Source organism: Sarcophilus harrisii, chromosome 4 (genome assembly GCF_902635505.1).
Source record: "Sarcophilus harrisii chromosome 4, mSarHar1.11, whole genome shotgun sequence".
NCBI lineage: Eukaryota > Metazoa > Chordata > Mammalia > Dasyuromorphia > Dasyuridae > Sarcophilus > Sarcophilus harrisii.
Genome location: NC_045429.1, coordinates 161,829,770 through 161,847,509, shown reverse-complemented (window position 1 = coordinate 161,847,509; position 17,740 = coordinate 161,829,770). Strand labels below are relative to the sequence as shown.

Genomic DNA, 17,740 nt, shown 5'->3' with positions numbered 1-17,740 from the left:
AATCATCCAGAATACTTAAAGGATCAGTGATTTCTTAATGGTGGGCAACTTTGTCGAAGTGAAATTAGTAGTAATTGGCAGATGAATCCTAGGGAGTTTGATGAGGCACAGGGAGATTAAGTGGCTTCCCCAGGATCTCACAGATAGAATAGTTAGTTGAAGGGGCAATTTGAATGGCAATTTTCCTCTACTCTCTATTTCTAGAATCATATTAAATTGATTTTTCTTTACCTCCTTTCAGAAAATGGTATATCAAATAATGTGCAATATATCTGATATGAGACATACTCATACTTTGTATCAGTCACAATATTGGATGATTGCATTCTAGCTAAACCTCAGTCCAGTGCTTCCTTATATAAACAATATTTGCTTAATTTTAACCTTACCCCAAACCCGATAAAACTTGATTTTACTTAAAAAATAAAATTCATTTATTACTTAAATATTAGTAACAGATAGGATATTGCACTTGGAATCAGGAAGAACACTATATCAGATAATTACTGGCTGTGACTCTGGGTAAAATACAATCTTCCTCAGTGTTCTCATATATAAAAAGATACCTTTTAAGGTCCTTTCTAGCTCCAAATAAATGTTCCTAAAATAACAATAACATAAGACTTCAATTGTATCTATCAAAACTTCTTCACAGCCTTACTAGTAACAGCCCTAAAAGACTACCTCATTAGTATAATTATTCCTGGTTAATCAACATCAACTTCAAATCTATTGATAAGGGAGAAATAAAAGTTAAATGTTCCCTTTGGTTTTTAGATATCAAACTATATAAATTTTATTAGATTTGGAATAAAAACAAAGGTCATTAACCACAGCTTATTTTGATCTTTAATTATCTCTAAGACTTTTCAAAAAGAGTTTGAAAGATGCTAAGGGTTAATTAACTCAGTCCCCAGATACTGATTGAAACACATACAAAAAATGAGATGGAGCTAATAAACAATTATCAATAAATTTTGAAAACAATGGCCATATAAGTGGTGAAATATAGCGAAAATATCATCTCAGACCAATAAGTAGCCTGAAATCATGCTCAAAAAGTTCCGGCAAACTCATATGAAATTATTATTCAAATCTTTAAAAATAAAAAGTTGAAGTTGAAATAATTATTCGCTTTAATGAAATCCCCATTTAAAAGGGGTCAAATATTATAATTATATGAAAATGAGGAAATGTTTTCTAATGCAAGCCAAAATCCAGAATATAATTTTAGGGCCAAAAAAGGAACAATAGAGACCCTATTGTCAAGATAGCCACAGGATCAAAAAACGTACATGCCACGCTCATCCCCAACATGGAGATGGTTTGAGCATTTTTAAATTGAGTCGTATAACGAATCAAAATTAATCGGGAATCTTGCTCTTCTTAGCAGGATCTCAAAATTGCTTAGGTGACTTTGTTCAAGCAGATTCTTTGGGAGGTGGGGGTGGGAGTGGAGGAGGGGATCCCAAGCAGGATGCTTATCCCCGGGATCTCCAGCCTAAAGATTCAGCTCTGCAGCTTGCATCGAGCTGCAGCGGCCACTTTTTTTTTTTTTTTTTTTTTTTTTTTTTTTTTATGAACCAGACTCGTCAAAGAATCATCTTTAATAGAGAACCAATCACCGACCCGCACTCTCAGGAGCAAAAGTCTTTCAAGGCTCTCTCTAAGGTCATTATTAGCATTTAGCGCCAACAGAGAGGGCGAAGCGGAGGCCTAACCCAACTCTGGAAAACCATCCGCCCCGCCCCTCCCCGTCTTCGGCGTGCCCCAGGCCCCACACCCTTCCGCGGCCAGAAACCTTTTTACTAGGTGAAATGGTGAGTGCGCATGGGGAGTGCGCGAGCTCTGAGCGTCGAGCCAGTTACGCTGCTCCTTCTCCTCGCCAAGCGGCGGCTCCCGCTACTGCACCTCCCGGGTGCCGGAGTAAGGGGTGGCGAAAGGAAAGGTGGGCTCCCACGAGCCACGCCCCCTTCTCCCCCGCTGGGATTCTTTCTCCTTCTGCCCCGCCTTCCTCCCCTTGTCTGGGCTGACGCAGAGAGTGAGGAAGCCGCGGCAGCGGCCGCGGGAGGAGTAGAAACCGGAAGTAACTGGCTAGCGCGGTTCTGCAGGCGACCTTTCCTGGGGGCGCTCTGGCCGGGCGGGTTCTCTATGCCCTGCCCCCACCCCCACCCCCACCCCCATCTCGCCGCGTTTTCTGCTGTTTATTGTCGCAGGGAAGCGGCTGCGGCTTCGGACCCGGAACAACAAAGCGCGAGCTACGGAGCCGGGGCCGCGGGAGCTCCTAGCAACGGGCCGGGGCGGGAGTTCCATGGAGACTGGGCAGCGCCGCCGCCTCCTGCTGCTGCTGCTGCTGCTTCTTCGCCGTCGCCACCACCACCAGCCGCACTGCCGCCGCCTCCTCTTCCCCCCTCGGTAACTGCAGCCCCGGGGCTCGGCCTGAGGGAGGACCCGGGGTGGGGGTGGGGGTGGGGGTGGGGGTGGGGGAGCTCCCGGAGGAGCGCCGGGGGAGTCCGAGGCCCGGGGCGGGGCGCGGGAGGAGGCCGGCCCGGGCTCCTACCCCGTGGCAGGAAGAGACTGAATTAAATTTTTTTTTTTGGGGGGGGGTCCCACATCCAGATTGCGGCTTCTTTGGGATCAAGTGGGGGTTCCGAATCCAGGCTATGGTTTCTCCCGAGCGGGGAATTGGAGGTAGATGAGGCGGTCCCCATCCAGGCCGGGATAGAGGGGTTCCCTATCCAGGTTGAGGTTTATCCGGGGGATAGATGGAGGGGCCCCATCCAGGCTCCGACTAAATGGGGCGGAGGGGGGGGGATGGGAGATGACAGTTCTCTCCCAAAGAGGGACTTTGTCCAGCAAGGTCTGTGAGGATCTGAATTGGACCAGAGGGAAGAAGTCGGGGTGGGGGTGGGGGTGGCAGCGACGGGGCTTGGAATGGGGTGAGGGCCCGGCGTGGGAGGGTTGTTCGGGTTGAGGTGTCGGGTGCCGGGCGGTTTAACGTGTCAGTCCGTGCTGGGGAAGCAGGTCAGAGCCAGGCCCCCGGCCTCGGGCTGTGGGGGCTCGATTCCGAGATGCCAGACTGGAGGACGAGGAAGGGATCGGAGCCCCGTTGTACCTCCCAGGAAACTTATCTGAGGTGGGGGGGGAGGGGCGATGATCTTTGGGAGGATGTGGGGAGCCGCCAAAATATGAACATTGCTTCTTCCTGGGACTGCCTACCCCGTGGGGATCTCATCTGGCACTTGATCAGCTTTTTAAAATGTACCCTGGTCATCTCGAAGAGGAGGAATCCGAGAGAGGAGGGAGGTGAATTGAATGAGGTCGTGTCAGTGTTGAAGCCCAAGAAGTATGGGAATGTCAGTCAGCTAGCATTTGTCAAGTGCCTACTGTGTGCCGAGCACTGTGGCTAAGCCCTGGAAGAATGGACTAATTCATTTCCATTCCTAATCTTTGGGCTTTTTTCCTGCCTCTGCATTGCTATATCTACAGCAGTTTCATTTGACCCACATTTGTGAGCTGCTACATTAACTGTAACATTGTCCAAGAGATACTGAGACTGCCCAAGCTCTGCACGCATGCATTGGTTGAGGATGTAGTGGGAGTGACATGAGGTTTGTGGCTCAAGATGAAGATTGTCGAGGTGGGAGGTTTCCAATGGAATTTATTTTCTTTTAATGACATACTTGAGTGTTTATGCCATGTGTTAGATGTAACAGGTTACAAAAGTGAATAAATCTTAAACCATTTAAGATGTTATAATTGATTAGGAGGAATACAAGCACATGCATCCCTGGAGAGGTCATTCATAGAAGGAATGAGGATTTGATAATCCTCATGGGAGAAAGGTAGTATAAGGAGAGGCTTAATGAAAGGAATGGTATGGAAGATGGTGCTAATAGCATTAGATCACTAGGATCAGTAAATTATTGGATAAGTCACTTGAAGATCATAGAAACTCAGACTGCCATTTACTCTGAGGACCATATGAAAATATACTTGGAATTTGAGAATTTTAAAGTGTGGTGCACATGTAAGGTATTATTGGAGGGACAGAGGCATTCCTTAGAGGAAATAAAAAACAGGGATGAGGGAAAATTCAAAACGTTTTGGGAAGATACTGAATAGTTCTATTTGAGAGAAGGAGTGGTAAAAAATAGGATTAGAAGATAGATTAGGGCCAGATTGTGGAGGAAATATAAATTCAAAGGTAGGGAATTTGGATTTAATTTAGCACAGAGTCGTCAGTCATTCAACATGCATTTGACATATGTTCATTAAACATTTACTGTTGGTCAGTCATTGCCATAGGCTTTGGGGACTTAAAAAATTAAAAATTAATATAATTAAAAATACACTCTATGAAGAGTACTTATAATACTAAATAAAGTGAAATGGAGGGGAAGAAAAGTGAAAGTAAGGAAACTAATTCAGCAGCTTTCGAAATGTCCCTACTGAGAGGAAATGATGGCATAAAGATGGCAGCTGAAATATAAAGGATTGGGATAGATGGGGAGAATTTCAAAAGATAGAATCTACAGGATTTCACAGAGCTGAAGGGGATCATAGAGACCACTTAATTCAAAGCTTTCATTTTGCAGATAAGGAAACTGAGGCAAGAGAAATTGAATGACTTGCTCAAGAGCTCTAGAGGGGGCTCAATACCTATTTTATAGTAACATCCCCCCAACCCAAACCATGTTCTTTGGATTTCCCTATTTCATACTATGTAATTCACTCATGTTCATTTACTTTTTTAAGTTTTGATCCCTTATTCCTACTGCCAACACCCTATTGCCATTATTATTTCACTTGAAAATGATGCTAGTATAGTAGCACCTCTCTAAGCTTTTCCCTTCCAATCCATCCTAATAGCACTGCTTGATTGTCCTTACACCAAGATCTATAGATTTAATTCCCTACTCAGAATCCTTCAATAGTTCTTTATTGCCTACTGAATAAAACCCAAACTTCTTTTCCTGAGTTTAAGATTTTTTTCTGTATTGGTGCTTCCCTCTTTTACAGTTCTATCTCATATACTTCCCCTCTAATACTGTAGCCAGACCTGACTACATTACCTTTAGCACACTTATACTTTCTCTCCACTTGTATCTTTGCTGACCCCATTCATTGACCATACTGATGATAATATTCCTTGTGCCATCTGTTTTTTCATTTTTGTTTTTTTGAAGATTCTAGCAATCCTTAAAATCAAGACAGCTCTCAATGGAATCTTCATCTTACTTCTATCAGATAATCATATTTACTTCTTTAAGCTCTTAATAAAACTTTATATTAGTTATATTAATGTTATTAGTCATTATCATATCTAAAATATAAGTATAATTAATATTAGTATTTTACTATTAACTCATAACCTATTATATTTCTATTTTGTATAGTAATTTTATATTTACTGTCTTGCACTCAAGTTCATAATGTATGCTTGAATTGTATTGCAATCCCATCTGTCTTTCATCTTCAGTAGTTTATTGCAAGCTTGTAGCAGGCAGTGACTTCATCGTAATTATCTTTTTCTTCCCATTACCTTGTATAGTACTTTAGCTCATAGTGTGTTAAATTAATTATTGAATTGAATTCTGTATATAAACATATTTATTTGTTGAAAAAATAGTATTTCTACTTAGTCTTTCTATTTTATATATGAAGAGGATTTAAGAGATCTCATTGAACAACTTATTTTTAATGTCATCTTTTTAAAAAATTCTTTCAATAACAAAATATCCCCCAAAGGCTGTAAAAATCCATTCTTTGCTGAACTTTCTTTAACTATAGCTGTCAAAACTAAGTTCAAATCTAGTATGCAGAATGGAGAATGAAATCTGAGGAAAAAACAGCCAATGTCAGAGAAAGCAAGACTCACAGATTGGAGGCCAGAATAAGTAATAATGACAAAGGCACAGTTAAAATCAGAAGATTCAATGTTAACTTATCTTCAGCCAGAACAAAAAAGACTCACAGTCTATATATTAAGGAGGAGATAAAAATTCAGAAGATTTAAAGTTAAATAACTAAATCAGTTTAAAATTCAAAGGCAGGTACCAAGACCTAGAACAAAAGTCTAAGCAAGGATTAGGCTAAGGCCATTGTACACAACTGTACAGATGAGACTTGATGAATCAATCAAGATTTTATTGGCAATTGATTGTCCTTTGAGGATGAAGGCAGAGTTAAAAATGACTACAGAGTTTTAACTAGAGAGCATGAAAATAGCAACAGAGAAGTCCATTTAAAAGGATAGACTTAAGTGGTTTCTGAGGTTCATACCAAACCATTTTTTAATCTTGAGGGTTAGTTTCAGGGGCAGGTTTTAGAAATGTTGAATTTGAACTACCGATGAGAGATGCAACTGGAAACAAAATGCTCAATGCCATGATTCCAAAATCTTTGTCTCTGTACTATTCCATTTTAACTAAAGTCAGTATTTTTTAAAGAGTCATTCATGTGACCAAAACCAAAAGAAAAAGAGGGCAGAAGATGAGATGAGGATTGAAGACAGAACTTTGGGGGAATAGGAGAAGAAATAAATAATGGTGATAATCTGACATTGAAGACATATGGCATAGAGGGAAAGCAATTAACTTTATAAGATGCTTTAAAGAAATATTGTAGGAAGAGGACTAGGCAAAAGCCATTAGATTTGGTGATCTTCAGAATAGAAGAAATCTAGTAAAGGAGGCAGAAGATAGATTTGAAAAAGTTAGAGGGTAGCAAAGAATGAGAGATATTGAATCCAGACTTCTTATGGTAGAAAAATCCTGAAATCATTGACAAAAAAATAAAGATGTCAGAAAATGGTAGCTTACCCGCTTATATATAAGACGTTTTCTGGGTATCTAAATTGATCCACAGTTCATACAGATAAATACATATGTTTTATTAATTCTTGACCTCATATCACAGACTACTTAGTGGTATTATACTTACTCAGAACCATTCTCAGTGACTATAAAGAGACTTTTCTTGGGGTATGATAAAAAGACCCCAAATATAGGTACGGTGATACTATTAGTAAATCTCTTGGGAACAAAACTACTTCATACAGTGAAAAACACAAAATTTTCAGAAATCACGAAGGCAAAATTTTTTGCAGCTGCATGAATTCAATCCTCCACTAGTGTAAATTTATCAGGGCCAACTTGAAGGTAAACAAGGCCAATTCTACGTAAAATCATGAAGTCTTCAGAGTTTGTCCTAGTTCTGTTTTCTTTGTCCTCTTTGGTAGCAACACCTCAGTTCTCCATTTGTTTTACTCTCTCCTCTCTCATTTGCTTAGCAAAATACGCAATTTATGCTTGTGGATTGAATAAAGGCAGAAGTCATTCACACCAAAGTGTTAAACCTTTTATCTCTAATTGTGAAAAGTGGGAGAGGGGAGTAAAGGGGTTAGGGTGTGGAAAGAAACCTTAAAGCAATTTCTGCCTTTGTAGCAGGTGGTAAAATAGAAAGCCTGATTTGTCTTTTGGGGGTGTCTAGGTAGAAAAACCAGGAATAATCATAGTAGTAGAAACTGTTGGACATCAGGGACACAAGAGCCCTTTTTTTTCCAGCTTTCTTCATTTAGCTTCTTCTGGGTCTGGAGTCCTGCTTCTAGTTCAGGTAATAATGATAGATCTATTGTCAAACATTTCTATATAAGTTTAGGTAGAAGAAGCAGAAATAATTATAATAATAGAGACTTTTGGATATCAGGGATTCTTCTAGGCTCGGAGTCATGCTTCTATTCAGCCAGACATTTCCACATAAGTCAGTCTCTTCCCAGTATTCCAATAGTAACTTAAAGTCCAGCATCCCCTACTTTTCCTCCAAAACTCTTTATGACAATTTCTGTACATTTATATCTATAGAGACAGATGAGGTATCCATGTGTACATTTGACTGTGTAATTTTTCAATATCTCAACTTTTTCTTATCTCAACCCCTTTTTATCTTGGGTCCTAAGTATATTTATATACCTCTAATCTAGTTTGTCTTTGAAGTTCAAATCAAAAATGTCTTTTATTGAAACATATTTTCTTTGGTAGTCTTTCTGTGCTTTCCATATATTTAGTAGAGCTGGGACTGCTCTTTTAATTTTGTTTGTTTGTTTTTTAACAATCTTAATGCCATCTTTAATTTGAATAATTTATAACTGTTTGGCTTAGTAGATAAGAGTATTATACTAGGAAATAGGAGCCCTAAAATAGACTTTTAGTTTTGTTTGTTTATCTGCAGGGTTGTTAGGAGGATGAAACAAGATAATATGTGGAAAGTACTTTGAAAAGCTTAAAACATTATATAAAATTTGCTAGCTATTATTATTATGTCTGTTATTTGTTTTTTACAATTATAGATCATATTTGGTCCTTCCTATTTCACCATTTGGTTGAAACAGTATATTAAAAATACCTTTAAATTCGTCAGAAAATTGTATTGTAAAAATCCTAGAAAATGTTATTAAACATTTTAGAATACTTTCCTAATTTTTAAAAATAGTACAAACAGTAATGGGGAAAAAAACATCTTTTATCTTTTAGATTAGGCATCTTCTAGAATGTAATATCTATTCTAACAGTTAACTTCATGCTACAAAATTCATTTTCAAAATATAATTTCTCCAAGATTCTCAAATCTAAGTTAACTATAGAGAAAGTAGAATAGAATCTGACATAAGTAGCAGCTAGATGGCACAGTGGATAATTGTGTCCTGGCCCTGAAGTCAGGAGGACCTGAATTCAGATCCAGCCGTAGACACTTAATACTTCCTAGCTGTGTGACCCTGGGCAAATCACTTAACCCCAATTCCCTCAACAAAAACCAAAAAACAAACAAAAAAAAAAGAATCTGAAACAAGCAAATTTTTTCACACTACTTTGCCTTTTATTATTTGACTTGAATTATCTTTTGCCAGATCTTGGAAATTGTTTAAAAAAATGGTTTCACAAATTCACCTTGATGCTCCTATGAATATCTTAATATTCAATTGTAAATTGAGAATATGTGGAAGTTTGAGGCAAGAAAATTACTTGAATACATGTATGAATCTATAATCTAGGCAGAGTTCGTTTAAGTGGTAACAAATTGATAACATGACGTCTGTATGACATCTGAATCTGTTTTTGAAGTAAAGCTACTCAAGAGTTGTATGTGTTATAATATGTCTTTAACACATACTATGTAATATTACATCATGGCTGAGAGCAGCAGTACTTTTTCTAAAGGCTAATTAGGACAGTAATTTTTTAGCGAATGATTTTCTTTCATGATAATAAGATCCATGGAATGAAAAGATTAAATGAATAAGTCTTTAATTGTAATTGAAATAGGAAGGTTTATGATAGAATGTTGTCAAAGCAATATCCTGGAATTAGTACTTTCTTTGAAAATGTTTTTGAAAAATGTTTTATTGTGATATTTCTTTTGGAGTGATTATCTTAAAATATCTGAAGATTGTTATTTACAATATCTATCAGACTTATCATATGCATAGCATTCTACCAGGTGCTGTATAAGTGTTTATTAAATGTTTCTTTTTAGCTTATGTGAAAAAAAGAAAAACTATGTTTTAGATTAGCCTTCTTCTAGAATGAAGAGGAAGGGAGAAATAAATATAACTAAAAAACGAATAGAAAATACATAACTTTATACTTTAAAAATTTCATTACTATCTAAAGGTTTTAACCTTTTAGAGAAATAGGGAACATATCTTTGAATGTCTTTGAGAATAGGGACCCTATCTAAGTCATCTTTGGGGTTCTTTCCAACACTTTGCATGTCTTGCACTGTGATGTTTAATACTCCTTTGCTGAATGAATTTTTTTTTTGTTAGTTTCTGGGGAGACTTTTTAGACCTAGGTGCAATGGAGTTGGAACAGTGCTCAATGCTGAAAGGAATTAATATGGAGGAATTTAGATATAGACATAAATATTTCATTAAAGGGGAGAACATGAAAAGGGATCTCATTCTAACTTGTGATTTTTATTACCTGTATTATAATCATCATCATCATCATCATGTAAAGTGTATTGTCCCATTTCTTTTTTTTTTTATCCCATTCTTTAAAACGATATAGTGCTCAGTCAAAATTAATGTTTTTTTTAATATTTTGTTCAGAAGAATGAAATAAACACCTAATGTCCCAGCTTTATCCTCTGATTACTGCTTTGGAATTCTAAAAATAATGGTACTTTTTCTCAACTATGTAATTGTAAACATTCAAAAATTTTGTGAATATTAGGAGAAATTCAGGCTTGTCCTTTGGATGACTTTAAAATTTAATTCCTTGGAAATTGATTCCATGATTCACAATTATAACATATAATTGGAAAATAATAATTTTTAAAAGGTGATGCTTTGTTATGGGGAAGAGCACCAGTTTGCTTCTGTTCAATTCTGGGTCTACTTCCGTATTTAGCCATAATTTCTTAGGTACCAATCAATAAACATTTAGTTTCTGGCCAGGATATATGTGTTGATGGACCAGCTCTATGGATTATCTAATTAGCAATGTTATAGTTTGAAAATCAGGCTTTTTAAAATCACTTTTCTTTCTGTGTGTTATTTATTTAGACTGAGTCTTGAGTAAATGTGGATCTCCTTTAAGAGGCTTTTATAATATTTTAAGACTTGATCTATCAATACAGAGACATCCAATAAAAGGAACAGTTGGAAGATCTTACATTTATTAAAAAAAATCCTTTGATTTGGACTCTTGCAAACACCTTGTCAAATGTATATCTCCTTGTTTTATGCCTCATTTAATTTTATTGATCAGGTGATATGATAAGTGAAAAAAATTATCTCATATCTTTCAAGGGATTTGGTATGATTTTATGATATACAGAGGAAATAACTTATTTAGCCAAGAGTAATGGGATACTTTGCTCTATCCAATCAAATGTTTTATAAGCAACAAACAAGCATAGTGGAATCATACTCCTTATACCTTTTAATCATTGTATGATTATAAAGATGTTCTGCTGTAGAATATAATTTATAATGAGAACTTTTATGCATTTATAAATCCGTCATGTGTCTAGTAAAAATATGCTCATGTTTTTTGTAGTAATATGCATGCTGCAAATTGGTCTAATAATTTAAAGAATATTACATGGTAAAAGAAATGACCTACAGAGAAATGGTGTATCAAAAACAGTTTTGATATGTGGGAAACACTATAGTTCTGGAATTGGATTTTTTTTCCCTTGAAAGAGCCCACTATGAGATTTGCTGATGGAGAGCTTAGTTTCATTTTTTTTTTTTTTCAATTAGGCATCACCAGTTAGAAAAATGAGTAAAATTCTCTTCTCCTTAGTAAAGTCCCTTAGAATTAGAAGTTGCTACGAGTTCTCCATTTTTGGTTGATATGTCTCTTAATTTTCTATTTGAAACAAACCAAGCTTTGATTCATCATAATTATCTTTGAATTACCTCTGGACAAGGACTAGATGAATGTGTATTTCCAGTAATTGTGTTTTACATGGTGAGTAGGTGAGTCACAGAAATGTTTTATTTTTTAATATTCATTCTGAAGTATATCTGAAGCATCATTCCACTTTAAATTGTAGAACAGTACTTGTGTTCATTTTATCTTTCACAGGCATCTGGTTATCACTTATGGCAGATGTTTTGAGTAAAGAGAGGGAGAGATGTTCATTTCTTAGACAAGAAAGGCCAACAAAACCCAGTGTGGTAATCTATAATAGCCATTGAAATAACTGGAATTGCTAACATTGTGTAAGATGTAGCTCTCAAATGCCACATTTTATATGGGCTATTCCTAATGCTTCCATTTACTAATATTCTTTTTTCCTTATTTTCCTAACTATTTCTCTTTACTTTGTATATACTTAATTTTGTGTGTGTGACATTCTTCCTACTGAAAAGTAAGGTTCTTGAGGGCAAAGATTGCTTAATTTTTAACTTTGTATCTCCAGTGCCTAGCATACTTCCTTGTATTTTGTCACTTATTAATTGCCTATTGAACTGAATAGAATATTTGAAGATGATATACGAAAATATATATTTTCTCCAACAGTGTTAGTGCTACCTGTTTATCTTTTCAGCTTTGAAACCTCTGCTATGATATATAAACCCTGTAGTGGAAAATTATTTGAGAAAAGTCAAATGGAGAAATTCTCAAAAAATAAAATATATAAGAAAGTAAAAATAATTCTCAATGATAAAAAGGTGGAGTCGATAAAAGAAACCAGTGTTTGATGCATAGCAAACTTGGCCAACAGAGATTTTGAAAGGACAAAAGAGATAGAAGCAAGGATAAATGGAGAAGATAAATACAAGCATGTAACAGTCCTATAAAAATTGTGTCAGGAATCCTAAAGCTCAGTGAGTTCAAGTTAGTAAGGAGTGCTCAGGACAACAAAAAAGATTAAGCTTTTAAAGCAAGTTATCAAAGAAGAGAACAAGACTATTGGTTGAGGTGTAGAGGATGAAAACAGACACAGAGAAGAGAAAGCTATTCAGCTCTTAGTTTGCTTTTATATTTTTCTGATAAAGAGATAATTCTGAGGCTTAAGAAGGATAGATTTAAAAATAGCTAATGGGGACTTGAAACTGGGAAAGAATAGGGAGATGGACTTCTACCCAGGCTTAGATGAACTATATCCCATGGTGCTGAAAGAACCAACAGATGTGGTTGTTGAGTCACTGTCAGTTACCTTAGAAAAAACATAGAAATTGGCAGAGATGTTTATTAGAGGTTTCGAGAATACCAAATATGTTTGCATACTTTAGGAAAAAAAGTGAGAAGAGTCTGTAAACTATAGGCTAGTAAAGTCCTCATAGAACATATTCTCCTTGAGGGTTAGGGGTTGTTTTTCCTTCATATTTGTGTCCCATATAGCAATTAACACAGACCTGATACATAGTGGGCACTTCAAAATGCTTATTGATTGAATCACTCAGTAAGTATATATTAAGAACTCACTCTGTCACACTCTAGATTGAACACTAGAAATACAGATATGGGGGGAAGGGGAGGAGAGAGTTATTGACCTGACAATTTTTTTTTTTATATTGTAATACTTTTATTAACTATAAAATACAGATGTTTTATCTATCTGTACAATATTCCTTAGGAAGTTAATTATAAAATTCTAAAAACAGGATAGTGACTTTAAATTGACTATTTGCTATCTAAATGCAAGAAAAGAATGAAATAAAAAATTTAGTATATTTACATAGTGTTTTAAAGTTTGCAATTTTTATTTATCTCATTTGATTCTCAGAAGAACAAAAACCTGCTATCATTAGCCTCATTTTATAGATGAATCAATTTAAGCTCAGAAAGGTTAAGCAGAGGGATCACACTGCCAGAAAATTCTCAAATGGGATTCAAACTTGAATCCAAGTCCATAATGTTAATAATGATGCTTCCACTTGTAAAAGACTAGGAAAGAAACCAATAAAATAATTGTCTCCTTCCTAAGAAATCCCAAGTGATGTCTTCATAGTCCCATGCAGGTATGTCTTTTGTCCTTCTTTATGTGTCTGTATATAACTTGGTCACTGGCACAAAAAGGCCAGTGCACTGCTAGCAGACACCGTTAGCATGGGATTCTGCTTGGTTTTCTTCATAAGGCTGGATTTGCTAATGAGAAAATGCAGAAATGTATTAATTTTTAATTGCTTATTGTCTGTGAAATGATACCTGATGTATGCCCAAACCCAGTTTCTTTTGATGGAATTGCACAAATGAAAAATCATTATGGATCTCGAGTTTGTCCTAGTGAAGCACCAGTTCATAATACCTGCAACTTTTGGTTAGAGAATTGTCTGATGCACCAGTTATTAAAATTTTTGGTCAAAGAACCAAGTCTGGCCCCAAGCACTCTCAGGTTACAATTTAATGGATGAGAGAAAATAACACACAAAAAGAAGTTGAAAGGGAGTAGGACCTGGTTTAGGGACATGATGAAGATCAGAAGAATAGACTGTGGCCATCTCTTTAAATGGAAGTTTTGGGAGGAAATTCATTATAAAGCCCTACAATCATAGCATACTGATGGTATGTGAATAATACCAAGGCTGATATGATCTTAAAAGATAATGAGGTTTCTGTTGATAAGGTAGGGGTTTTTTGAGGCAGAGGGGAATAGAGGGGAGAGGAAAGGGAGGAATTGATGAAGTCTAAAGGAGTCCAATGGATTATGGTCAATGGCTAGTGAACATTTAGTTTTCTTTATTGTTAGTGTTATTAGAATGGTAATCCAGATAACATGACTCACTGATGGATATAGTATACATTTAAGTCATCAAAGGATCTCAAAGGAGCAATTTTATTGATGTAGGAAAATGCAAGCTAATAATTCAAATCTTTGTCATCTTTAGCTCCAGTGATTGTATCACATGACAATAATAGATTCTTGTCTACTTGATAGTCCTCTCCCCCTAGCCAATCATCTTCCCAAAAATGTATCATGCTTTTTCTGCCCCTTTTTGAAAAACTTTAATTAGTTCCCAGATGTTATAAGACAAATACAACCTTTAGCCTGGCCATAATTATACACTTTGACTCCCCTTACTTTTCCAACCTTAGAGGATTATATAATTTTTTACTTTATTCTTTCTAGTTTGAAAATAATTTTTCCTGATGTTCATTCATTTATTCTGACACATATGATTTAATAGCCTTTAATGGCAGTATCCTAAACTGCACAGTTCCTCTAATGGCCTCTGACATAAAAGATTGACAAGCTAGAGTCACTACTGAACAAATGTAGTATGTTGAATGAAATAAGCTAATATATTGAATGCTGCTGAAAAGTTGATACTGATTTAAAACATTGCTAATTTTGTTGTAAAAAAGAATAGAACCTATGAAGCAACTACTTTCTTTTTTTTTTTAATATATATTTTTTTATTTATTATAATAACTTTTTATTGACAGAACCCAAGCCAGGGTAATTTTTTACAACATTATCCCTTGTACTCACTTCTGTTCCGATTTATCCCCTCTCTCCCTCCACCCCTTCCCCCAGATGGCAAGCAGTCCTATATATGTTAAATATGTCACAGTATATCCTAGATACAATATATGTGTGCAGAACCAAACAGTTCTCTTGTTGCACAAGAAGAATTGGATTCAGAAGGTAAAAATAACCCGGGAAGAAAAACAAAAATGCAAACAGTTTACATTCATTTCCCAGTGTTCTTTCATTGGGTGTAGCTGCTTCTATCCATCATTGATCAATTGAAACTGAGTTAGGTCTCTTTGTCAAAGAAATCCACTTCCAACAGAATACATCTTCATACAGTATCATCGTTGAAGTATATAATGATCTCCTGGTTTTGCTCATTTCACTTAGCATCAGTTCATGTAAGTCTCTCCAAGCCTTTCTGTATTCATCCTGCTGGTCATTTCTTACAGAACAATAATATTCCATAACATTCATATACCACAATTTACTCAACCATTCTCCAATTGATGGGCATCCATTCATTTTCCATTTTATAGCCACTACAAACAGAGCCGCCACAAACATTTTGGTACATACAGGTCCCTTTCCCTTCTTTAATATCTCTTTGGGATATAAGCCTAGTAGTAACACTGCTGGGTCAAAGGGTATGCACACTTTGATAACTTTTTGGGCATAATTCCAGATTGCTCTCCAGAATGGTTGGATTCGTTCACAACTCCACCAACAATGCATCAGTGTCCCAGTTTTCCTGCATCCCCTCCAACATTCATCATTATTTTTTCCTGTCATCTTAGCCAATCTGACAGGTGTGTAGTGGTATCTCAGAGTTGTCTTAATTTGCATTTCTCTGATTAATAGTGATTTGGAACACTTTCATATGAGTGGTAAGCTACTTTCAATCTTTGATTAAAATTTGGCTAATTTGAGGGATTATTTGTGATGGTTTTTCAAAACGTTCTATCAGGTAGAATGGCAGTAGTAGTTTCACAGACTTTTTTTTTTTTTTTTTTATAATCATCCTCTTATCACCAGTATATAAAATAGTAGTTACTGAATATATGCGTGTAAAAACACCATATAAGCAACTGAAGTAAGGCCATTCAGTGTCAAAGTATTGAGACTCTAAATTGTAAGTGGAAGCCAAAACTAAACCAAATAAATATCAGAATGTATAAAAAATAAAGTAGGGGCAAGATTCATATTCAAATATGATTACTCATAGTTTAAAATAGTTTAGTATTTACACTCTATATATTTATATGATTCTTGTTTTAATGGCATATGGATTTCAAACCATATAGAAAGAAAATCTTACCTCATATTCATTTGAGGTTTCACTTTATATTCTAGGTCAAGTATTAGAAAGGAAAATTTATCATGGCATACATGTCTAGCTTTAGCAGCCTAGATAGTGAGGGAAAAGCAGGGAAAGAGTGTGGCATGTCCTGGGAGTTAAGCTTGGAGAGCAAGATGTAGGGAGAGTCGAGAAGCCTCAAAAAGGAGAAGAAAGTGGGAGAGATAATTAGAGTGGTATAGGGCTGAAGTGGGTGCCTTAGGTGGGGGGAGGTGAGGGAAAGATGGATCTTGAACTAGGGAATTGATCATGCATCAATTTAGATATGTCAATATGTAGATCTATGGATCTGGCTAGGTAGATGTTGGAATCTTTACAAAGTGTTAAGCCATTGGAGTTGATTTAATCTTAGAAAGAGATATTTTGGGCCAGAACTTGAAACAAAGTACTAAGTAGAACTGATAGAACAATGATTGTGTTCACACCTTTAGAGAGCTCATAAGTATCTAAGTACCCAGTGGAGTTCACACGAGAATTCAGGGCTGGCTTAGTCTGAATTCACACCTCTCTTGAAGTTCTTAGGACCAGAGAGCACTCTGGGAGATAACCCAGAATTCCTCTCCCTCCAGAAGTTGGAGTTAACCTTTGGGAGATCACATAAATAGAGGGAGCTCTTGGAGCTTGGGAACTGGCAGGAGGTCCTTACTTGAGTTAGTTACTTGAGGAGTTACTAAAAACTCTGGGAGCTCGAGAGAATTTTACTTGGAGTCGGAGAGAGCTCTTGGAACCTACAAGCCCTATCTTCGAGGCAAGAGATTCATTGCATCTTCTACCTTGGTGCTGGCTGGAGGCTGAAGAAAGCAGAGGCAGAAGCCAAGGAGAAAGCTGCAAGATCTCTTGGAGCCAGGCAGAGAGGTAGGCCTCAACTAACCGGGCTATTCTGGAAGGAAAAATAAACTGAGACTAAGGCTGCCTCCAGAAAACCTTCACAGGTAGATAATGTGGTATAGTGTGAATAGAGCTCTGGGCCTGGAGGTAGGAAGTCTGAATTAACATTCAGCCTCAGATACTATTGTGACATTGGACAAGTCACTTAACTGCTGTATGCTTCAGTTTCTGTAACTGTAATTTGGAGTTAATGGTATGTACTTTCAAGAGATTTTGTGAGGAGCCAATATGAGATGGTATTTGTAAAACTGATAGTACAGTGTGTGGCACATGCTTGTTTGCTTTCCCTCCCCCCCACATATGCTTTGTGGGAAAGAAATGTGACTGGATTTAAGGGATGATTTAGTAGCATTGGTAGATCTATAAAGATCTCATTAGCAGAGGAAGACAAAGAGCAGTAACTTTTCTTTTCAGTCTGTTCAAATTTGAACTATTTCTCTATATCCTCATCAAGTATTACAGTGAGATTTAAGATAGAGTTAATAATCTGTTATTCAAAATCAGATTTAGCATCCAGCCTCTCTCTCCCTTAGAGAAAAACAAAGGTTAAACTGATTGCAA

The 17,740-nt window shown here is 36.6% G+C and overlaps 1 protein-coding gene across 3 annotated transcripts in view; it reads left to right on the top strand.

Annotated features, from left to right (window-relative positions):
* Positions 1-2,297: 2,297 nt before the first annotated feature.
* TBPL1 (TATA-box binding protein like 1) overlaps positions 2,298-17,740 on the top strand; it is a 30,126-nt gene continuing 14,683 nt past the window's right edge. The window contains exon 1 of one of the 3 annotated variants that reach the window (XM_031964236.1): positions 2,298-2,415. The gene's annotated coding sequence lies outside the window, so the exon portion shown is untranslated. Of the gene's footprint in view, positions 2,416-2,610; positions 2,692-3,017; positions 3,137-17,740 lie in introns of those variants that run through there. The other 2 variants (XM_031964238.1, XM_031964237.1) reach the window with 2 other exon arrangements.